At 47.1% G+C, this 24,567-nt stretch overlaps 1 long non-coding RNA gene across 1 annotated transcript in view; it reads left to right on the top strand.

Moving 5' to 3' along the window:
* LOC140393556 (uncharacterized) overlaps window positions 1-24,567 on the top strand; it is a 129,078-nt gene that overhangs the window by 18,476 nt on the left and 86,035 nt on the right. Inside the window, exon 2 of the long non-coding RNA XR_011935660.1 lies at window positions 943-995. This is a non-coding gene — a long non-coding RNA (uncharacterized lncRNA). The remainder of the gene's footprint in view (window positions 1-942; window positions 996-24,567) is intronic.

Below are 24,567 nucleotides of genomic sequence, written 5' to 3'. Positions count from 1 at the left end.
GGGTGCAGGCCATCAGGTCTCTGAGACTTGCCTGCCTTTAATCCCATTAGTTCATTCAATACCGTCTGCCTGGTGATGGTTATTTCACTGAATTCCTCTGCATTAACTGCAGTTCTTGGAATATGTTTATTATCCTCTACCATAAAGACAGAGGCAAAATAGAACATAGAACATACAGTGCAGAAGGAGGCCATTCGACCCATTGAGTCTGCACCGACCCACTTAAGCCCTCACTTCCATCCTATCCCCATAATCCAATAACCCCTCTTAACCTTTTTGGACACTAAGGGCAATTTAGCATGGCCAATCCACCTAACCTGCACATCTTTGGACTGTGGGAGGAAACCGGAGCACCCGGAGGAAACCCACGCACACACTGGGAGAACATGCAGACTCTGCACAGACAGTGACCCAGCAGGGATTCAAACCTGGAACCCTGGCGCTGTGAAGCCACAGTGATAATCACTTGTGCTACCATGCTACCCAAAATATTGGTTCAGTGCCTCTGTCATCTCTGTGTTCCCCATTATTACCTCAGCAGCATCATCCTCTAAAGGGTCAACATTTACTTTAGCTATTATATACTTACAGAAGCTTTTGGTATCAGTGTCTATGTTTTCTGTTAGCTTCCTTTTTTTTCATTCTCTTTTTAATAGCCTTTTGCTGACCCCTAAAGTTCTCCCAATCCTCCAGATTACCACTAGCTTTTGTAGTATAGTGTAATGACCTCCAATTGGCATTATTGGTTGGCCAATTGGAGTATGCGCTCCCTCAATGATAGCTCATTGAGGGGGCCCATATAAGCACCTGTGTAGGCTTTGTGAGGCAGTCTTAAGTTGACTGGAATGCTAGCAGCACTGTTTGGAGCTGCTCTTGTATATGGTTATTGCAAATAAATACTGGTGTAGTGACGGAACCCCTGCCTCCTGTGGATTATTACAGTGGCGACGAGGTAAACAAAGAACCTTGCGGAGACCAGCTGCTGTACTTGGAGGGTAAGCCTTGCTCTTTCAAAAATGCCACTTTTTGGGAAGTTAGATGCATTCGACCTGACTATTGAGGACTGGTCCCAGTATGTGGAGAGAATGTGTTACTTCTTCCAGGCCAATGAGATAATGGAGGACGGAAGGAAACGGGTTATACTGCTGTCAGCGTGCGGACCCTCAGCCTTCGCCATTATACGGAGTTTAACTTATCCCGATACGCCGGACACGATACCTTTCCAAGAATTAACAAAATTGGTGGAAGAGCACTATGACCCTAAACCACCCCTCATTTTGCGTAGGTACAGATTCTACACAACGAAGCGGGAAGACAGATTCAGTCACAAATTTCTTGACCCGCCTGAGAAGGCTGGCGGAAAAATGTGAGTTTGGCCCGATGCTAAATGAAATGCTTCGGGACCGGTTAGTATGTGGCATAAACGACCTCACAATAGAGAAGTGCCTGTTGGCGGAAATGCAGCTAGACTGCAGGCGGGCATTACAGCTCGCACTGTCCCTAGAAAAGGCAGCAAGTGGGCGCAGGAACTACAGGGCACGCCAATGGAGGTAGATACCTGGGAGAGGGACTACCACAAGGGGTCCAGCTACCAGATAGCCGCCCTCAGGAAAAGCCTGAGGAATAGAGGGCCAAAGGAAAACCCCAGAACTGCCCCCAAGTTTGTTAGGACTAACTGGAGACAGAGGGAACTACCGGCTGAGGCTCCCCCAACAGAGAAGGACCATTTCTGGCACCAGACAGAGTGGTGTAACAGCGACAGAAACCCTCGAAAGAGGTGGCAAAAGAAGAATAGCAGGTGGGGACGCAGAGAAGTACACAACCTAGATGCCCCATCCTCCTCCGAAGGGGAACAGTTATATAATATTGTGAAGAAGAAAGCAGAACCTATTCTGGGGATCTTATAGAAACATATAAGATTATGAAGGGAATAGATAGGATAGATGTGGGCAGGTTGTTTCCACTGGCGGGTGAAAGCAGAACTAGGGGGCATAGCCTCAAAATAAGGGGAAGTAGATTTAGGACTGAGTTTAGGAGGAACTTCTTCACCCAAAGGGTTGTGAATCTATGGAATTCCTTGCCCAGTGAAGCAGTAGAGGTTCCTTCATTAAATGTTTTTAAGATAAAGATAGTTTTTTTGAAGAATTAAGGGTTATGGTGTTCAGGCCGGAAAGTGGAGCTGAGTCCACAAAAGATCAGCCATGATCTCATTGAATGGTGGAACAGGCTCGAGGGGCCAGATGGGCTACTCCTGCTCCTAGTTCTTATGTTCTATTAAGATTACCCCACGGATGAACAGTCGGCTGACAATAATGGAAATAGACACGGGTGCAGCCTGTATCAGTGATGGGAGTGGCAGCATTTTAAAAAATCAAAGATGGACACCAGATACTAACCCTAACAAAAACATTGACAAAATTTAAAACCTACACGGGGGAACCCCTGGATGTTCTAGGCACGACTCATGTACCCGTGGAATATGACAAACAGTTGCTCAGATTACCATTGACAATAGTAGAGGGCATCCGGACCAAACTTAATAGGACGGAACTAGCTGAAAGACCTAAACTTAGATTGGATGAAAATTTTCCAGAGTGGAAGTGGGCAGGTGAGTGGAGTACTCCAAAAATACTCCGAGGTCTTCCAAGAAGGTTTGGGGGAAATTGGAGGCACCAAAGCAACTTTACACGTGGACCCAGAAGCCCTTCCGAAATTTTGTAAGGCCATGCCGGTATTTTTTTGCATTAAGGAAGAAAGTAGATGTCGAAATAGAAGGGTTACGGCGCGACGGCATTATCAGACCAGTACAGTTCTCGGAATGGACAGCTCCGGTGGTACCAATTTTGAAGCCAGACGGCTCTATGTCTCTGTGGAGATTTCAAACAGATGGTAAACAAATACGCTCTGCTGGACAAATACCCGATCCCGAAAATAGACGACCCATATGCCAAATTGGCAGGTGGGCTTTTGTTCACGAAACTGGACATGAGCCACGCCTACCTGCAGTTAAAACTGGACAAGGACTCCCAGAAGTTCGCTACGATCACCACCCTGAAGGGACTTTTTTGTTATGCTAGGCTACCCTTCGGAGTGTCATCAGCCTGCGCTATATTCCAGCGTACGATGGAAAATATTCTGCAGGGACTACCGCAGGTGGCGATTTATTTGGACGATGTCTTAATCACGGGTAGGACAAACCGGGAACACTGAAGGAACCTGGAGGAAGTGCTCAGGCGTTTCGCAAAGGCAGGCGTACAGCTGAAAAGAGAAAGTGTTTTTCTGGCCCCACAAGTGACATACCTGGGATATAAAGTAGACGAGTCGGGCTTACACCCATTGGAAGACCGAGTAAGGGCAATAAAAGAAGCCCCAGCTCCTACCACGGTCCAGGAGCTACGATAATTTCTAGGGTTGGTAACATATATTATGGCAGATTTATTGAAAATAGGGTGTCCATCCTAGGACCCCTCCATCAGCTACTAAAAAAGGGACAAGAATGGAAATGGGCCGCCCGCCAAAACCGAGCATTTAGGGACATTAAGGAACAGCTGTCATCCGAAAAATGTCCTGGAGCATTATGACCCAAGGAAGGAGTTGGTGGTCACGTGTGATGCATCACCTTATGGGGTAGGAGCCGTTTTAGCCCATAAAGGAAGGAATGGGGACGAACGGCCAATAGCCTATGCTTCGAGGACCTTGGCGATGGCTGAGAGAAAGTACGCCCAAATCGAGAAGGAAGGACTGGCGGTGATATTTGCAGTTTTTAAAAAAAAAAAAAAAAAAAAAAAAAAAATTTCACCAGTATCTGTACAGGCGGAAATTCACCATAGTGACGGACCATAAGCCGTTATTAGGGTTTTTAAAAGAAGACCAGGCAATACCCCCGATTGCATCAGCTAGAATCCAACGCTGGGCGTTGCTACTGGCGGCGTATAGACACGTTCTGGAGCACAGACCGGGAACGCGAGTAGCAAATGCAGATGCCTTGAGCATCTCCCAGACACCCCGCCGCTAATACCGAAAGTAGAGGAGACCGTAATGACTCTAAACTTTTTGGACACCCTACCAGTGGACGCACAACATATTCGGTTGTGGACGCAAAAAGACCCAGTTTTAGCCAAGGTGAAGCATTTGCTGCTAACAGGGGAACTGGAGAGACCAGTGGAGCCCCAGGTGCACCCGTACTGGAGCAAAAGGGACCAAATAACCGGAGAAGACGGTATCCTATTATGGGGAGCCCGGGTAATAGTCCCAGCTCAGGGCCGTCGGGCAATCTTAACCGAGTTACATCACGGACGCCCAGGGGTGTCTAAAATGAAGATGCTAGCTTGAAGCTACGTTTGGTGGCCTGGATTGGACACAGACATAGCAGCCTTGGTACGTCGGTGCCAAGAGTGCCAACCAGGGCAAAGAGTGCCACCAGCTGCGCCATTGCACCCATGGGAATGGCCAGGCAGACCGTGGACCCGCCTGCATATTGACCACGCCGGCCCTTTCATGGGCTCAAATGTTTTTGGTGATAGTGGACGCCCACTCAATGGTTGGACGTCCACCGGGTAAACGCGGCAAGCACAGCATCGACAATTGAAAAGCTCAGGGCCTCGTTTGCAACACATGGACTTCCGGAGGTATTGGTGTCGGACAAAGGAACGGCATTCACAAGTGGGGAATTTGGAAAATTCCTAAAGGGAAACTGAGTCCGCCACATCAAAACGGCCCCTTACCATCCAGCGTCCAACGGCCTGGCAGAGAGAGCGGTCCAGACACTAAAAGCGGGACTCGAGCAACAGCCGGCAGCGTCAATGGACACCAAACTCTCCCGCTGGCTGTTTGATTACAGGACCACACCGCATTCCACAACAGGCATACCGCCAGCTGAACTCTTAATGGGAAGGCGGCTGCGAACGAGGCTGAGTCTCCTTTTCCCAAATTTAACGTGGAAAGTGGAGAAACAACAGTAGGTCCAACGCAGGGGGCATGATAATAGTTGGCAGCAGAGACATTTCCAGGTGGGGGCACCGGTTTGGGTCAAGAATTATGGGAATGGACCAACGTGGGTCAAAGGCACGGTAGAGTCCCAAACAGGGCCCATATCATATGAAGTTTCGGTAGGAGGTAAGGTGCTGAAGAAACACCTAGACCAAATAAGGGCAGCGGAACCACACCTGGAGGCAGGCGAAGCAGGAACGCTTCCAGCTGGGATAGCCCAGACGGAAAAGATACCCACCCCCCAGCCCCGAGCAATTTCTCCGGACCCCGTCATCGTCAGAGTCGGAGATGGACACGTTCGACGAGGCCGCCGCGACACCTCTCCCCGAGGAGTAGGAAGAACAACTTCCAAGGAGGTCGTCAAGGAAAAGACGGGCACCTATAAGGTACACCCCACCCATGTCGGAGAACAACCCGGCGGACGACACAGAGGTGACAGACCCGGACACGAGAAATAAATACTGGTGCAGTGACGGAACCCCTGCCTCCTGTGGATTATTACATATAGTATGCCCTAGACGTGCCTTTATGTCCTCCTTGACCTCCTTGTTTAGTCATGGAACATTTTTCTTCCTTTTACAATTTCTCTTCTGCTCAGGAAGATACTTTAATTGAGAGGTGTTTAATATCTCACTGAACACTTAAGAGAAGCCACTGTCTTATGGGTGTAATGAGTTAAATACCAATGGGCTAGCTCTTATTTCGTTATTGACAAATTATAGACCAATTGTCTATTTTCCAACAATTGATGAAGATGGGCTTTTGTCATTTTAAGGTATGAAAAAAAGGCCTCCAGAAGATATCTTGGGGGTTTTCACATATTATCCATGATCGTGGAGCCTTCACTTCACGTGCTGGAGGCTGATGAGAAGTCTGTTCAATTGTTCAAGTTAAGCTTTCTCTTACTGTCAATTACAGCTAATTACTGTTAATTGACACTTGGCTTTTTTATCTTTCTGACCTTTTGCCTTTTAAAACGGTTAATAACCTTTCTGAATTCACCAGTCAAGTGTTTATTCTTCACATGTAGTTAAATCTGTGGAAGTAGAGCTGGGAAGTTGTTTCAAACAATGAACCCCGTAAATCTTAGTTCAAATAAATCTCACTTAAGATTAACAATGGGTATGCGAATTCACCAAGATGAAGAAAGAAAAGCAAAAATATGAATGACTAAATTAGGGGAAAATGTTAGGACTGAATATTATAAACTTCCCTCTCGTTGAAGCCTCACAGGTAGTTGCACATTTTGGCTGTAAAATCGTGTTGCGTATTACTATGCTTAATGCAGTATGGGTGGCATGGTAGCACATTGGTAAGCACTGCTTCACAGGGCCAGGGTCCCAGATTTGATACCCGGCTTGAGTCACTGTCTGTGTGGTGGCTGCACGTTCTTTCCGTGTCTGCGTGGGTTTCCTCCGGGCGCTCCGGTTTCCTCCCACAAGTCCCAAAAGACGTGCTTGTTAGGTGAATTGGGCATTCTGAATTCTCCCTCAGTGTACCCGAACTGGCGCTGGAGTGCAGATACTAGGGGCTTTTTCCAGTAACTACATTGCAGTGTTTAATATAAGCCTACTTGTGACAATAATAAAAATTATTAGAAAGAAGCAATTTACTTCAAACTTGCTAAATTAACTAAAATGGAATAAAGATTCAAGTGTTTAAAGTTCATTCCTGGTTGCAAAATGTGCACAATGCAAGGAGAACGCCTTGGATGAGGCTGTTGTCTCATGTGCTCTTCCTGTGAAGATGGGATACTTGTATCATTGTTGATTAATGTTTGGTAGGTTTGAAAAGCTAGTGAGCTTTGTGCATCAGCAAGTGGAGAGAACACATCCTGGTGAGACATAGCCAGAGTGACTGAGTATTGGGAATTTGGAGCACAATGGGAATTTGCTGCAGAGGGGGAAATGGTGCACTTTCACTCTTTGTTTTCTAGCCTATTTCACTCTTGAGAGTGATTGGTAAGTGGTGGGTAAAGTCAGGTAAGTATTTACTACTTTTACTGCTTATAGTTTGTGGACGATATTCTGTAGCAATGAAAATGAAGAAAGAAGGGCTTGAGAGTAATTGATATTTTCTGATATTAAGCATCTTCCAAGGGTTTAATTTAAAGGGGTAAGAATTTCTTCAGCCAGAGGGTGGTAAATATGTGTAACTCTTTGCCGCAGAAGGTTGTGGAGGCCAAATCACAGAGTGTCTTTAAGACAGAGGTAGATAGGTTCTTGATTAATAAGGGGATATGGGGTTCCTAGGACAATCCTAGTAGCGACTAGGGGCTTTTCACAGTAACTTCATTTGAAGCCTACTTGTGACAAGCAATTTTCATTTCATTTTCATATATATTATGACATTCTCCCCCCCCCCCCTTTTTTTACAAAGAACATGTGCCTATGTGAGAATAAATAACGTGTAATGAGTGTATCTGACCATGTGTGTGCAGTATTTACATAACTATGTACATGAGGCTAGTCTATATACACGGGAAGGTGCCTTGTGCAGAAAAAAAAACAAGGTGTTACACCAACAACAAAACTAATGCGAAAAACAAACTAGTGAAATGCTGAAACAGGATGAAAGAACAAAGCATTGTAAGGCTCATAAATCAAGTCTTTGAGGTGGGCGACGAATTCGGGTTGACCGCCTCGCGGGTGGGTCAGGAGCCACCGGCTGAGGATCTGGCCGGGCCACGGCCAAGTGAGGAGGATGCAGAGTATCCGGAAGCTCCACAAAGTCCAGGTTGGGGACAACAGGAGGGCGTGGCACCGGTGGAGGGTCGCTAGTGAGCGTGGAACCAGACGAAGGGCACGCTGATTGTGGCGGCGAATGGAGCCATCAGGCAGACGAACCAGGAATGAGCCACCAGCCGAAGAACCACAGCAGTCGCAGACCAGCCACCCTCTGGAAGATGGATTCGGACGTTGTCACCTGGCGCCAGAGCAGGAAGATCAGTTGCTCGAGCGTCATGCGCCGCCTTGTGCTGCGCGCGAGACTGTTGAATCCGTTGAAGGACCGGAACATGGTCGAGGTCTGGGACGTGAATGGACGGTACAGTGGTCCTGAGGGTGCGACCCATCAGCAGCTGGACTGGTGACAGGCCCGTGGACAGTGGAGCCGAGCGATAGGCCAGCAAGGCGAGGCAGAAGTCTGATCCTGCATCAGCAGCCTTGCAGAGGATCCTCTTTACGATGTGGACGCCCTTTTCTGCTTTGCCATTTGACTGGGGGTGCAGGGGACTGGACGTCACGTGTACAAAGTTGTACCTGCTGGCGAAGTTAGACCATTCCTGGCTCGCGAAGCAGGGGCCATTGTCCGACATCACTGAGTGGGATGCCGTGACAAGCAAAGGTCTCCTTGCAGGCACGGATAACAGCCGATGATGTGATGTCGTGTAGGCGTACAACCTTTGGGTAGCTGGAAAAATAGTCAACTGAGAACATAGTCCCTGCCGAGCGCATGGAACAGGCCCACGCCTACCTTAGACCAAGGGGACGTGACCAACTCATGGGGCTGAAGGGTCTCTCCCGTGGTTGGGCCGGCTGGGACCGCTGACAGGTGGGGCAATTGAGCACTGTGTTGACAATGTCCTCATTTATGCCAGGCCAGTAGACAGCCTCTCGGGCCCTCCGTCGGCACTTTATGCCGAGATGGCCCTCATGCAGCTGCTCTAAAACCAGGTGATGCATGCTGTGTGGGATCATGATGTGGTCCAGCTTCAGGAGGACGCCATCAACGACTGCCAGATCGTCTCAAATATTTTAGAACTGCGGGCATTGTCCCTTGAGCCATCCGTCAGTCATGTGGCGCATCACACGTTGTAGTAGGGGGTCAGCCGCAGTCTCACGGCGAATGTGGGTTAGGCATTCATCCGTGGCCTGCAGATTGGCGGCCGTGAAGGCCACATGGGCGTCGACTTGGCACACGAACCCCTCTGGGTCGGACGGAGTGGTGACTGCCCTGGACAGAGCGTCGGCTATGATCAGGTCCTTACCCGGTGTGTACACGAGCTGGAAATCGTATCTCCGGAGCTTGAGCAGAATGCGTTGTAGGCGAGGGGTCATGTCATTGAGGTCTTTTTGGATGATGCCGACCAGCGGGTGATGGTCGGTCTCCACAGTGAACTGGGGAAGGCCATACACATAGTCATGGAACTTGTCGACACCGGTCAACAGGCCTAGGCACTCCTTCTCGATTTGCGCATAGCGCTGCTCTGTGGGTGTCATGGCCCGTGACGCATGGGCAACAGGGGCCCATGACGAGGCGTCATCTCGTTGCAGGAGCACCGCCCCTATACCAGATTGGCTAGCGACCGTTGATATTTTCGTCTCCCTTGCAGGATCGAAAAACGCCAATACTGGGGCGGTGGTGAGCTTGACCTTGAGCTCCTCCCATTCACGCTGGTGGGCGGGAAGCCAGTGGAAGTCCGTCGTCTTCCTAACTAGGTTGCGGAGAGCCGTGGTGTGGGAAGCGAGGTTCGGGATGAACTTTCCTAGGAAGTTCACCATTCCTAAGAACCGGAGCACCGCCTTCTTGTCTGCCGGCTTCTGTATGGCCGTGATGGCTGCCACCTTGTCCGCATCCGGCCGCACACCCAACCGGGAGATGTGGTCTCCTAAAAACTTGAGTTCGGTCTGGCCGAAAGAACATTTGGCTCCGTTGAGGCGCAGGCCTTGGTCCCGTATTCGCTTAAAAACGTGTTGGAGGCGACTGATATGCTCCTGCAGGGTGGTGGACCAGATGATGATGTCGTCCACATAGACGCGCACACCCTCAATGCCCTCCATCATCTGCTCCATGATGCGGTGGAACACTTCAGATGCTGATGTGATTCCAAATGGCATTGTATTGTAGCAGTACCTGCCAAATGGGGTGTTGAAAGTACACAGCTTTCTGCTGGACTTGTCCAATTGAATCTGCCAAAAGCCCTTTTGATGCATCGAGCTTGGTGAATATGTTTGCTCGAGCCATCTCGCACGTGATCTCCTCACGCTTGGGGATAGGGTAATGCTCCCGCATGATACGATTTAAATCCTTCGGGTCAATACAGATCCGGAGTTCGCTGGAAGGCTTCCTGACTCACACCATGGAATTGACCCAGTCGGTTGGTTCTGTCACTCTGGAAAGCACTCCTTGGTCCTGCAGCTGCTGCTTGAGGCGGTCCTTGAGGGCTGCTGGGACTCTGCGAGGTGCATGAACCACAGGCGTGGCGTCCTGTTTGAGCAGGATTTTGTATGTGTAGCGAAGTGTGCCCATGCCTTCGAAGACATTTCGGCGTTGAGTGATGATGGCACTTTGTTGCGCTCTAAAATCCGCATCTTGGAAGTCAGACGTGTCCTCTGGAGAGAGGGAATGTACGCGCTGCACGAGGTTGAGGAGCTTGCATGCCTGTGCGCCTAGCAGGGAGTCCTTTGAGGAGCCCACGATCTCGAAGGATAAGGTAACTTTTCGCGAGTTGTACGTCACCTCGAGTTGGCATGATCCGGTGGCGGGGATGATGTTACCATTATAGTCGACCAGTTGGCAATTGGATGGAAGAATTGTTGGTTTGACCCCCAGGGTTTGAAATGCTGACCATGCGAGGAGATTAGCGGAAGCACCAGTGTCCAGGCGGAATGTGATCTGGGATCGGTTGACCGTAAGGGTTGCACACCGCTCGTCGTCCGGATCAATGCTGTGCACAGACAGCGGCTGGTGCGTTCGATTCGGGGACAGCCTGTTCTTGGTTATGACGGCGACTCGAAAAGGCTCCCTGTCCTCTGTGTCACTGGTCTGCATCAAGTCAGGATCGGACTCGGTGAAGGTGGGTTGGATTGCCCGAACATTCCTGCGAGACTGGTTAAATCGTTGCGAGTTGGCAGGCTGGGCTGCTCGACAGCAGGCAGCATAGTGTTCAAGCCTGCCACAGCGTAGGTACTGTCGCGATTTTGCAGGGCATTGCCGCTTTCAGTGGGCGGAGCCACAGTTGCCGCACGTCGTGACGTCAGTGCGTTCGTTGCGCCATCGCGCATGCGCGGTATGGTCTTGCATGGTGTGGGCCTGTGCATCACGTTCCTCCACGTCACCGTCCCCTCGTTTGGCGCGTACAGGCGCGGTAGGCCTCGGAAAGCGCGCAAAATGGCCACCCTCCTCCAGACTGCAGCCTGGGACCCATTCTGCCTCATGGGGCCCTTGCCGCGCCGTTTCAGCTGCCTGTATGTAGGAGTACCGGCTGGTGGCATTCTCATGCAGGACACTGGTCTCTCTGGCAGTCGGTAGGGTTAGCTGTTTAACTTTAAGGAGCTGCTGACGCAGGGTGTCCAACATGACCCCAAAAACAATCTGGTCGCGTATCATGGAGTCGGAGTGGGCCCGTAGCCGCAGGATTGCGCGAGGATGCGGAGGTGTGTTGAATAGGATTGGAAAGGCTCGTCCTTACCCTGCAAGCGCTGCTGGAACAGGTATCTTTCGAAGCTTTCATTGACTTCAACACTAAAGTGTGTCGAATTTGAGGAGCACCATCTTGTACTTGGTCTTGTCCTCGTCGTCCGCGAATGTCAGGGAGTTAAAGATGTGGATGGCATGTTGCCCAGCTGTGGAGAGAAGAAGGGCTATCTTCCTGGTGACCGATGCATTCTCCCTGTCTGTGGCCTCGAGGAAGAGCTGGAAGCGCTGTTTAAATATCTTCCAATTTACCCCGAGATTGCCAGCAATGCGGAGTGGCGGCGGCGGGTTGATGTTCTCCATGCTGTAGGATGCCGGAATGCTGAGAAGTTGCAGGTAGGCCTCATGTGCTAGATTGCGGCCACCCCTTGTACCATGTTGTGTTGGGTGTTCTCGTTTACAAACAAGCCAACAATGCTGGAAGTGGTGTAACGCTATTTTATTAACTGTTCAACTATGCAAACATACTGTAATTGTGGGTATAAGCTTAATACCAGCTTAACTGTGGATCCTTTCCTATCACTAGCCATGGTGAGGCACTCAGCACATGGTGAATGTCTGTGTTGAAGGCTGTGAGCTCTGTGCTCTGAGCTGGCTGCTGCTAGAATGAACGGGAACTCTCCTGTCCCCTGTCTTTATAGTGCTTGTGCTCTCACTGGTGATTGGCTGCGGTGTTATGTATGCTGGTTAGTCCTACTGCATGTCCATCAGTGTGTGTATGTGATTAATAAGGGGATATTGGGTTATGGAGAGAAGGCAGGAGAATGGGAATGAGAAAATATCAGCCATGATTGAGTGGCGGAGCAGACTCGATGGGCCGAGTGGCCTAATTCTGCTCCTGTGTCTTATGGTTATGGCAGGAGAGTCAAAGCAGTGGCATGATCCTTGTGCTCTATGTGGGAACATTTGCAGTGTCTTGGGCCAGCATGTGTGCAGGAAGTGTCTCCAGTTCTAGATCCTGGAAGCCCAGGTTTCGGAGCTGGTTCCAATGCTTTGACCACCCTGGTGGAGCACTGAAGTATGTCCCTCCCCTCCCTTCCTCCCCAAGGGGGTCTCCCGCTTTGTGGTGGTCTGCTGTGCCCTCCACAATCTGGAAAGTCAGTGGGGTAACCTGCTGGAAGAGGAGAATTAGAAGGAGGAGGCGAAGGGTCATGCAGCCTCGTCTGACGTAGGGGATCAAGAAGAGGACGCAGATCAGGAGGGGCTGGAGGAGGAGCTGGAGGGTGGAGGACAGTCAACGGCAAGGGTCTGACATGCCAGGAGGACCAGGGAGGCTCTTATCATCTTCAGATTCTCCTAGGACAAGGCTGTGTCTGCCTGGTCAACCGCCCCCCCCCCCCCCCACTCCAACCCGCCATTTCCTTCCCACTCCCATTTCCCTCCTAACCCCCCCATTCCCCATCCACTTTTTACATCCCATTCCCCACCTCTCCTATTACGGCGCCTCCTTCCTGACCATCTGTATTCCCTCCAAGGGTCTATGTCACATCATGTGCTGGGACTCTGTCAGCGGATCACCATACAAAACAGGCAAGTGACGATCACTCGCTGTGAGGAAAGCTCTGTCCTCTTTAGGATCTGATTAAGTCTGATTCCTGTCTTTCTGCTGACAGCGCGCTCACACCCATCCTCCTGAGTGTCCTAGGGTGAGGGTAGAGCAGGAGGGTCGCTGTGAAGATTAACGTGAAAGAGTGTTCACACGTTTCAGATGTGAAATGGTTTAACGGTGAACATTTAACTGCCACAAATTTCCATTCCTCCTAGCTACAGATAGTGACCCCCCCCCCCCCCCCTTCCACCACCCATCAGTGCCCACTCAGTGCTCCTCACTGTCTTGGTCTTCCTTGGTCTAGTTCTACATAGAGGTGTATCCGCAGGATGTACATCAGAGGGGGGTGGAAGTCTGCTGCATTCTGTGCCCTGTGGTCTTTCATACCCTTTGTGGATGCCCTCTGGAGGGCCTGGAGCTGGAGGGCCCTGGCTTGTCACTGGCATCACCGTGCCACACTGCCCTTCATGATGTGCTAGCTTCAGGAAGGGGGCCAATTCAGAAGAACCGACTGGAACCCAGCTGTGTCCTGTGATCCAGAAGTCTACTTAGTGGCAGGCCCTGGGTTGGCACCAGCACTTCCTCCTCCCTGAGGGTGCCCATAGGGCCCTGGGCGACTCCATGGGATGGACGGGCAGCTTGAGTGAGCTACAGAGGCTTGTGAATCATCTGGCACTTCCAGTCCTGGAGGCCCCGTTGTCTGCACCATGGTGTCGACACCCTCACCAATGCTCCTCAGTGACTGGGACATGATGTCGAGGCTCTCCGACATGGTCAGCACAGACTGAGCCATGCCGTGGACATCAATATTCAAGGCACGGACGTCATGCTCCAAGTTTACCACAGCGGTCGCCACCCGAGCAGTGTTGAGCTGGATGCCAAGCATTCTCAGCACCATCTCCTTCACCTGAAGACTGTGGGACTCCTCGAATCAGCCTTGCAGTTGCTGAATCTAACATTCCGGGCTGTCTTGTATTTGGACTTTCAAATGGCATTCGAAAAGGTGCCTCACAAAAGGCAATGGAATAAGAGTCCATGGTGTTGGAGATAGTTTATTAGCATGGATAGAGAATAGGCTAATGGGCAGGAGATAGTTTATTAGCATGGATAGAGAATAGGCTAATGGGCAGGAACCAATGAGTGGGGGTAAGAGGTTATTTTTCAGGTTGGTGACCTGGAACCAGTGGGGCTTCACAGGGATCAGTGGTGGGACCACAACTGTTTCCAATTTATATTAATGACCTGGAGGAAAGAAGCATATGTCCTGTAGCCAAATTTGCAAATGACACAAAAATAGTTGGAAACTCAAGTTGCGAGAGGGGTACAAACAGATTGAAAAGAGATATTGATAAGCGGGCAAAACGTTGACAAATTGAGTATAATGTGGGAAAATGTGAAGTTGTTTATTTTGGCAGGGAGAACAAAAGAACAGAGTATGATGTAAATAGACGAAAGCTGCAACACAAAGGGACTTGTGTACAAAACACGGAAAGCTCGCACACCGGTGCAGCAGGTAATCAGGAAAGCTATTGGAATGTTGGCCCTTATTTTAAGGGGGTTGGAGTATAAGAGTGGGGAAGTCTCGCTGCCACTGTATAAGACTGGTGAGACCACATCTGGAGTACTGTGAGCGGTTTTTGATCAAGGAAAGATATTGGCCTGAATTCTCCTGCTGTTGGGATTCCCTGTTCCTGCTGGCAACCCATCCTCGCCCATTGGTTTCCCGGTGGCATGAGGTGGTTTCAATGGAAAGTTCCACTGACGAGCAGCGTGAGTGGAGAATTTCTCCACCAGCAAACTGCACGCTACCAAGGAACAAACAGCTGGGGGTTAGGAGAATCCCACCCAGTATTTCATGGGAAGTGGTTCAGAAAGGGCTTAATAGGATGATCCCCGATATGGAGCAAAGGTTAAACTGGTTGGAACTGCACTTATTGGAATTCAAAAGAATGAGAGATGATTTCATTGAAACATTTGGATTCTTAAGGGGTTTGACAGGATAAACACTGAGAGGATGTTTCCCCTCATGGGAGAGTCTAGGACCAGAGGAGGAATTTCTTCTGTCAGAGGGTTGTAAATCTTTGTAACTCCTTGCCACGGAAAGCTGTGGGGGCAGAGTACGAGTGTATATTTAAGGCTGAGACAGAAAGATCCTTGATCAGTAAGGGGATCAAAGGTTACAGGCAACAGGCAGGAAAGTGGACATGAGGAATGTCAGATCAGCTATGATCCTATTGAATGGTGGAGTAGCCTCAAGGGGCCAAATGGTGTACTCCTCTTCCTATTTCTTGTGGTCTTTGAGGGAAAAGCACAAAATGTTACAATGAACAAGTATAAGTGTTAGGTTGTTGCATGGGAATTATAATATAATTTCTTCAGCCTCAAAGAGGGGACTGTAAGATACCATAGACAATTATATGTCTGCGTATGATTCGGATTTGAACAACTTCGTATACTTTTGATTTCCTTTCACATGTCGATGGTCTGTGATTTTCTACCATATTTAGAAATAGTGAAATGAATAGAAATCAGGATGCTTTCGTGTTTAAAACACAAGGGTACAATTTAGCTGATTGTGTGTTAGTTTCTGCTGATAGAGCAGGATGAGTGATGCATTAGTACAATGGGCCCAAGATAGCGAACAGAATAACAGGGGCAAGGTGATTAGTCATCTGACTATGGGCGGCACGGCAGCACAGTGGTTAGCACTGTTGCTTAACAGAGCCAGGGACCTGGGTTCAATTTCCTGCTTGGGTCACTGTCTGTGTGGAGTCTGCACGTTCTCCCCGTGTCTGCGTGGGTTTCCTCCGGGTGCTCCGGTTTCCCCTCAAGTCCCGAAAGATGCGCTGTTAGGTAATTTGGACATTCTGAATTCTGCCTCCGTGTACCCACGGTACAGTACTCTAGATGTTGGGATACCGGATGATGAACCCCAACTTTTTTTTCATAAACATGTGAGGAGTGGGGTGATGATTCTGACCAATAAGTATCTTTTATGCTGAAGCAAACTTTAACTGAAATACAGAATTAACCACATTAACATAAAAAAAACAGCTTTGCAATTATCAGTTCAACAGTTTTTAAATGCAAGGAAAAACTTTAACTTACTATCTACGCCATTAGAAACTATTTTTTACCGCTTCTTAATTACACTTTTAATAGACAAATTGCCTGTATGTATTTTACACCACGGTTTTAAATAACATTACAGCCCCTAATTTCTACATTCTAACAAGCATTTTATACAGCTCCATCCTAACCTCCCCTGTTCGTATATTATATGCCTCGGCTAATAAAGGCAAATATTCCATATGCCTTCTTAACCACCTGTGTGTTAACTACCTGTCTTGCTGCCTTTGGGGATCTTTGAACATGCACCCCAAGGTCCATCTGACACGATGCAGAAGGAGGCCACTCAGCCCATCGAGTCTGCACCGACCCACTTAAGCCCTCACTTCCACCCTATCCCCATAACCCAATAATGCCTCCTACCCTTTTTGGTCACTAAGGGCAATTTATCATGGCCAATCCACCTAACCTGCACATCTTTGGACTATGGAAGGAAACCGGAGCACCCGGGGGAAACCCACGCAGACACTGGGAGAACGTACAGGCTCCGCACAGACAGTGACCCAGCGGGGAATCGAACCTGGGACCCTGGTGCTGTGAAGCCACAGTACTATCCACTTGTGCTACCGTGCTGCCCAAATGGGGAAGAAGCTGTCTAGTGGGGAAGAAGCTATTTTTGAATCTGTCCGTGCATGTTCTCAGACTTTTTTATCTCCTGCCCGATGGAAAAAGTTGGAACAGTGAATAAGCTGTGTGTGTGGGGTCTTTGATTGTGCTGCCCGCTTTCCCAAGGCAGCGGGAGGTGTAGACAGAGTCAATGGATGGGAGGCGGGTTCATGAGATACTAATGCAGATGGAGTTTGAAACATTGTTCATCTTTAACCCGCCTTGAAAGTCGGGGGAACAAAATTGTGACAGTTCATCCAGCTGTCGAAAGAGATTTCTTGCCTCCCACCAAACCAACCCACCTGCTAACATTCTGCTGCTGACTGGACTGGATGATTCTCCTCACTGTCTCCGCTAGGAGAATGACTTCCAGAGCATATCCTGCTGTTGCATCCTGTTGATTCTGGAAGATTGCTCAATCTGTACACACATGATCAACTTTCTTTGAAGGGAGCAAGGTTCTTGACAGCATGTCGGGGTTGTACATCTGCTTGTACTTCCAAATTATATCTTGCTGAATAAAATAACATCCTTTGTAAATGCTTTGGAACAGATAAAAGGGTCTGAGAAAGACGTTTTGAAGTGGCTTGTGGTCAAACTCTATCATCTCTCCCAAACAGATATTTGTTTGAAACGGCCACACAGACAAAACAGCCATGCACTCTTTCATAGCGTTGGTAAGTTTGCATTAACATCCTGGATGCAAGCACAACTGGTTGTTCTGACTGCATGAAGTTTGCTCCCTGTGACGTCCTGTGATGCTGGTATCGTCCAAAAGGGTGACTTTGTCGCTGATATTGTCGTACCTCAGCACTGGCATTGCCATCACTAGTTGTTTGTTGTGAGGGAATATTGCTTCTCGTTCCATGCCCCAAAACCATTGAACATTCTTTGCAGTGAGCCTGCGCAGCATCACAGTACGAGACACAATTAACATACCAGCTACTGCTAGGCAGCCAAAGGGTTGGTAAGAGTGAGGAACCGAAAGTAATTAATATCAGCAGAGAAAACGTACTGGAGAAATGTAAGGGACTAAAAATCTACACCCTCAGGTTTGAGGAAGGGGATAGCTGCAGAGATAATGGATAGACTGGGAATGATTTTTCAACTTTTCCTTGATTCGACAAGGGTCCTAACAGTTTGGAAGTTCGCAAATGTATCATCACTGTTCAAAAAAATAGGGTGAGAGAAAACAGGCCAGTTAGCCTAACATCAGCCATTGGAAAAATGCTGGCATCTATTATTAAGGAAATATTAATATATTCAAGAGTATCATGGTGTGATCAGGCATCCCTTCCAAAGATTCGGACATAATTTTGCCTTCAAATGTACTTAAAAATGAAGACTACTGTTCTTGTTTGAGTGCTGATTGATTTCCTATAATCTCCAATGAATGATCACTATTGGGATGTCAAATCATGGCTAAATGGTGATCTTTGAACACTGTTGATCACAAGTTAACTCATCAACATGCAGGATTTCTTCTCTGTATCAAGTTTCATCTATCAAAAGTATCAATCCATTTCATAGATACATAGAAAGGAGAAGCAGGTGGTGGCAATTCGGCCCTTCGAGCCTCCTCCGCCATTCATTATGATCATGGCTGATCATGAGGTTCACTACCCTCATTCCCCCCCATAATCCTTGATCCCTTTCAGGCAGTCAAATGCTTGTTGAAATTCCGCTGCCCACTGAAATTTTTGACGTTTCTTGAGCAAGTCCATCAGTGGAGCAATCACGCTACAAAACCTTTGCCCAAATGGTCGATCAAATCCACTCATGAAAAGAAATCGCATTATTTCCCTTTGTCTTGAGGTTATCGGAAATTCCTTAATAGCTGTTGGTTTCACATCCCGTGTGACCATGCGACCCTGTCCGATTGTATGGCCAAGGAAAGAGACTTGGGCTTTTCCAAATTCACTTTTGGCTAGGTTTATCACCAAACCCGCCTCCTGAAGTCAATCGAATAACTCCATCAGATGTTTTAAATGTTCTTTCCATGTCTGGCTGAAAATTACCAGATCGTCGATATGTACCGCACAATTGGGTAATCCTGAAACAACTTTGTTAGTTGAAACGTGGCTGTGGCATTTTTCATGCCAAATGGCATAACTTTGAATTGGTATATACCATCTGGAGTCATAAAACCTGAAATCTCCTTCGCCTTTCAAATAAAGGTACCTGCCAGTAACCTTTAAGTAAATCCAGTTTGGAAATAAAAGCTTTCACTTTCTCAATGCAATCCTCCAAATGTGGGATAGGATAAGAGTCTATTCTTGTAACCGCATTAACCTTTCTATAGTCCACACACAACCATTGGGTACCGTCTGGTTTTGATACCATCACTATGGGTGAGCTCCATTGGCTGCAACCCACTTCAATTATGCCATTTTTAAGCATACTCTCAATCTCTTTCTTCACCTGTGCCAATTTTAAAGGGTTAAGTCTGTATGGGTGTTGTTTGATTGGAACAGCATTTCCCACATCTACATCATGTACAGCCATTTTAGTACTTCCTAATTTATCTCGACATACTTGCCCACGTGATATCAATAACTCTTTCAGGTCAGTCCGTTTTTCCTCTGGAAGGTAACTCAACAATTTATCCCAATTTTTAAGAACATCCTCGTTTTCCAATTTAATTTGAGGTATGTCAAATTCACAGTCATCTGGATTTGGTTTGTCACTTTGAGTTAGAATCATTAAAACCTCCTCCTTTTTCTCTCCTTCCCTTCCAAAGTACTTTTTGAGCATATTCACATGACACACTTGGTGAGTCTTCCTTCTATCTGGTGTTTTTAACCACATAATCCACCTCACTTAATTTCCTTTCAATCTGATAAGGTCCACAAAACCTTGCTTTGAAAGGTTCACCTACCACTGGTAACAACACTAAAACTTTATCTCCACTGGCAAAACTACGAACTTTGGATTTCTTGTCCGCTACCAGTTTCATCACATTTTGTGCAACTTTTAAATGCTGTCTAGCCAATTCTCCTGCTCTATTTAATCGTTCCCTAAAATTTGACACTTAATCCAATAATGTAATTTCCAATTTCTCACTCACCACTTTTTTTCCTTAATCAATTTAAGTGATCCTCGTACCTCATAACCAAAAATTAGTTCAAAAGGACTAAATTTGGTTGATTCATTAGGTGCATCCCTAATTGCAAACCGTATGAATGGAATTCCTTTATTCCAATCCTCTGGATAATCTTGACAATAAGTCCTCAACATTGTCTTTAATTTCTGATGCCACCTTTCTAACGCTCCCTGCGATTCTGGATGGTATGCAGTTGATTTAAATTGTTTTATTCCTAAACTATCCAGAACTTCTTTGAATAAGCTTGAGGTAAAATTTGATCCTTGATCTGATTGTATTTTTGTGGGTAGTCCATATCTAGTAAATAATTTAACTATCTCCTCCACAATCCTTTTAGCTGTAATATTATGTCCTGGAATGGCCTCTGGAAACCTAGTAGACACATCCATTATAGTCAAAAGATATTGATTCCCACTTTTCATTTTAGGAAGCGGTCCTACGCAATCAATTAGGACCCTTGTAAAAGGTTCCTCAAATGCTGAAATGGGTATTAAGGGCGCTGGTTTTATCACTGCTTGAGGTTTCCCTATCACTTGACATGTGTGATATGATTGACAAAATTTAACTACATCTTTATGTATTCCAGGCCAATCAAAATGTTTTTGGATTTTAGCTTGAGTTTTCCTTATCCCCAAATGACCTCCCACTGGTACCGCGTGTGCAACTTGCAACACCTTCTTTCTATACCCTACCGGCAATACTATTTGATGAACTTCTGCCCACTTTTCATCCGCCTGCATATGTAAAGGTCTCCATTTTCTCATCAAGACATCACTTTTACGGTAATAACACTCTGGTATACACTCAGATTCCTCTTCCGTATATGCTTTTATTTCCATATCTTTCTGTTGTAACTCCGCCAATTTTCCTGAACTAAAAATATCCGCCTCATTCTCCATCTGTTCTTGTTCTTTTTCAACCATCCGACAAAAATTGTTTCTGATAATTGAACTTCCACTTCATCATCACTCTTTGATTTCTCCTCTTGTCTTAACCTGTGACTTTGCAACCTTGTTACTACACAATCTGGAAAAATCACAGGATATTCATCCTTCAACACTTTAGTTGTCTGATTTTCCACTGGCTTATCAACCACAGTAGGCATCACTCACACCTGCGATCCAGCTAAATCATTAGCCAAGATAAACTGTATTCCTGGACAAGATAGTTTCTCGATTACTCCTACTACCATTTCACCACTCTTCACTGGACTTTCCAACCTTACCTTATATAATGGAACGCCATTCCTCTCACCGTGAATTCCACAACATAATTCCTCATCTCTTACCATTAAAGATTGACTAGCTCCTGTATCTCTTAAAATTGTGACTTCTTTACCTGCTCCTCCTGATACACATGAGTAAACTTTACCCACACAAGTAAATTCTTTAAAGACATCTGGCACTTTCTCATCAATCACCTCTCGATCAGGCTGTACAATCTTTTGCACCTCCTTCGCTTCACTTGGGCTTTCCTTTACCACTTTAACAAACCCCACTGTCTTATCCTGTTTTACCACATCAGCCTTCCCAGCTTTTCTTCAACCACCAACACTGACTTTACATGGCCTCGTTTATAACAGTGAAAACATTTGAAACTTTTCATTTCTCTTCCACCCTCCTGGATTTCTTTTTTAATCTGAGGTACACTCTCTTTATTATCTCCCATCAGATCACCTTTACCTTTACCACTTGAGTATTTCTCATGTCCCCAGTTTCTATCCCTCACAGGCTGAAACTGATGTCGGAAACCAAATTTTGTGAACTAATTCATAATCATTGCCATTTCTGCTGCTAATCTCGCAGTTTTAACCCTCTGCTCTTCCTCATGAGTTCTCACAACATCAGGAATTGAATTTTTAAACTCCTCCAAGTATAATTTATCTGAGAGCTTCATACGTTTGGTCTATTTTCAAAGTCCTTATCCAACTATCAAAATTACTCTGTTTGATCCTTTCAAACTCCATGTATGTTTGACCAAATTCTTTCCTTAAATTTCTAAACCTTTGTCTGTAGGCTTCAGGCAGTAGTTCATATGCACCTAAGATGGATTTTTTCACTTCCTCATACGTCCCAGATACCTCCTCTGGTAGTGATGCAAACACTTCACTAGCCCTACCTATCAGCTTTGTTTGAATCAGTAATACCCACATGTCCTGTGGCCATTTCATTTGTTTAGCCATCTTCTCAAATGATTCCACATATTACAGCACGGTAGCATTGTGGATAGCACAATTGCTTCACAGCTCTAGGGTCCCAGGTTCGATTACGGCTTGGGTCACTGTCTGTGTGGAGTCTGCACATCCTCCCAGTGTGTGCGTGGGTTTCCTCCAGGTGCTCTGGTTTCCTCCCACAGTCCAAAGATGTGCAGGTTAGGTGGATTGGCCATGATAAATTGCCCTTCGTGTCCAAAATTGCCCTTAGTGTTGGGTGGGGATACTGGGTTATGGGGATAGGGTGGAGGTGTTGATCTTGGGTAGGGTGCTCTTTCCAAGAGCCGGTGCAGGCTCGATGGGCCAAATGGCCTCCTTCTGCACTGTAAATTCTATGATAAAAATAAAAAAGGCTTCTACCTCCTTCTCATCAAACCTTAGCAATGCATGGACATATTTAAATAGATCCCCACCACGCCTTCTACTTTGACGCTCTTTCTCACTATCCTCATCACTGTCATCCAACTGTATGTTTCCCTTTACGTCTCCCAATTTTAACTGACTGTCATGTTTCATGGCCATTTTCTGAAGTTCGAACTCTCTCTCTTTATCTTTTTCCCTGATCTGTATCTCCGTTTCGCTTTCTTTTTGTTCTGCTAGGGCTAATCTTTCTTTTCTCCTTCTATCTCATTTTCTTTTTCCTCTCTCTCTCTCTTTCGTATTCAAGCTGCTTTAATTCTTTCTCATGTTCCATTTATTTAATTTGTAACTGAATTTCTGCCATTTCCAATGAGTCAAACTGTATCTCAGGCAACTTTAAATGCTTAGCCACTACCATAATTACCTTATCGTTTTGCATTTTGTCAGGTAATGTTAACTACAATATTTTTGCCAAATCTAACAGTCTGGTTTTAGTCTCTGCCCGTAAGGTACTGCGTATGACCATCTCCAGCCCCCAAAACTTCAGAGCCTCTGAAAGAGCCATTGTCCACAACACATACCACACCTGAAAACACCCACAATATGCTCACCCCTCACCATCTTTAAGTTCACTAAGCCAATCCAATAGATAAACTTTTATCCCGGACAAGCCCCCAATTTGTTATGGGCCAGGGTTTAGAGAACCCCAAAGTGTATCATGAAGTTCACCTGACCCACAACTTTTAATATATTTTGATATGGGGAGCACATGGCCCACTCTACAGGTGTGGTACAGCAGAAATGGAAAAGTATTTTTTAAAGCAAAACAATGTTTATTCTATGAACTCAAGTTAACCTTTTTAAAACATACAGTGAACATCTTAGCAACTATCAATCCAAATACAACCTCCAAAGAATACAACACTAAGTAATCCTTAAGCTGTCCTTTTAACATCCATAAGACTTAAAAAAAAACTTTTAACAGAAGCTCATCAGATTAAAGTCATGACTGGGAGTATTATTAGTTTTAAATTGCCAAAGGATTGATTTACAGTCTTTAGATTACAGAGAGAGAGACTAATACACCCTCTGGCTGTGACTGCAGCTATCCAGCTCTGAAAACGAAACTAAAACACCCTGCAGCAAACAGCCTAAAATGAAAGTAAAAAGCTGACAGACAGCCCAGCTCCACCCACACTCTGACATCACTGATAAACACCCATTTCTTAAAGGTACATTTCTTAAACACATTTCTTAAAAGGTACTCTCATATGCCACCCGCCATCCCAGGAATCGGCCATAGCAAGAACATCCTTCCTCAGAGAAGCACACTAAAACTGCACATAATACTCCAGATGTGGCCTCACCAATGCCTTGTGCAATTGCAATAAAATATCCCAATTCCTATACTCAAATCCTCTCGCTATGAAGGTCAACACACCATTTGACTTCTTTGCTGCCTACTGTACCTGTGCTCTTACTTTCAGTGACTGATGCATGAGGACACCAAGATCTCACTGTGTATCCATCTTCCTTAATTTGCACGCATTCAAATAATAATCTGCCTTCCTACTTTTACTGCCAAAGTGGATAACCACACATTTATCCACATTTATACTGCATCCGCCATGCTATGCCCATTCATTCAGCCTGTCCAAATACCTCTGAAGCATCTGTGCTTCCTCCTCACAGTTCATCCTCCCATGCAACTTTATATTATCTGCAAATTTGGAGATACTGGGCGGGATCTCTGCCCCCCCGCCGGGCCGGAGAATCTCCGGGGGGGGGGGGGGGGGCGGCGTGTATCCCACCCCCACCCCCCCCCCCCCCTGGCGATTCTCCGGCCCACGAAGGGTGCCCCTTCAGTGCCTGGCCCGCGATCGGGGCCCACCGATCCACGGGTGGGCCTAAGCCGTGGGGGGGGTACTCTTTCCCTCCACACCGGCTGCTGTGGGCCTCCGCCATGGCCGGTGCGGAGACGAACCCCCCTGCGCATGCGCTGGAATAACAGCAGCACACGCTGGCACTCCCGAGCATGCGTCAACTCGCGCCGGCTGGCGGAGGCCCTTGGGCACCGGCTGGCGCGGCGCCAAGCCCTTTGACACCGGCAGAGGATTCCGCACCTCCCGGGCGGCCACTCCTCGGCACCTGGACCGCCCGCCCTGCCGGGTAGGGGAGAATCCCACCCAATACATTTGGTTT

This window comes from Scyliorhinus torazame, chromosome 17 (genome assembly GCF_047496885.1).
Source record: "Scyliorhinus torazame isolate Kashiwa2021f chromosome 17, sScyTor2.1, whole genome shotgun sequence".
NCBI classification, from domain to species: Eukaryota; Metazoa; Chordata; class Chondrichthyes; order Carcharhiniformes; family Scyliorhinidae; genus Scyliorhinus; species Scyliorhinus torazame.
The sequence above is the reverse complement of the archived record's forward strand: the minus strand, read 5'-3'. Positions and strand labels throughout refer to the sequence as shown.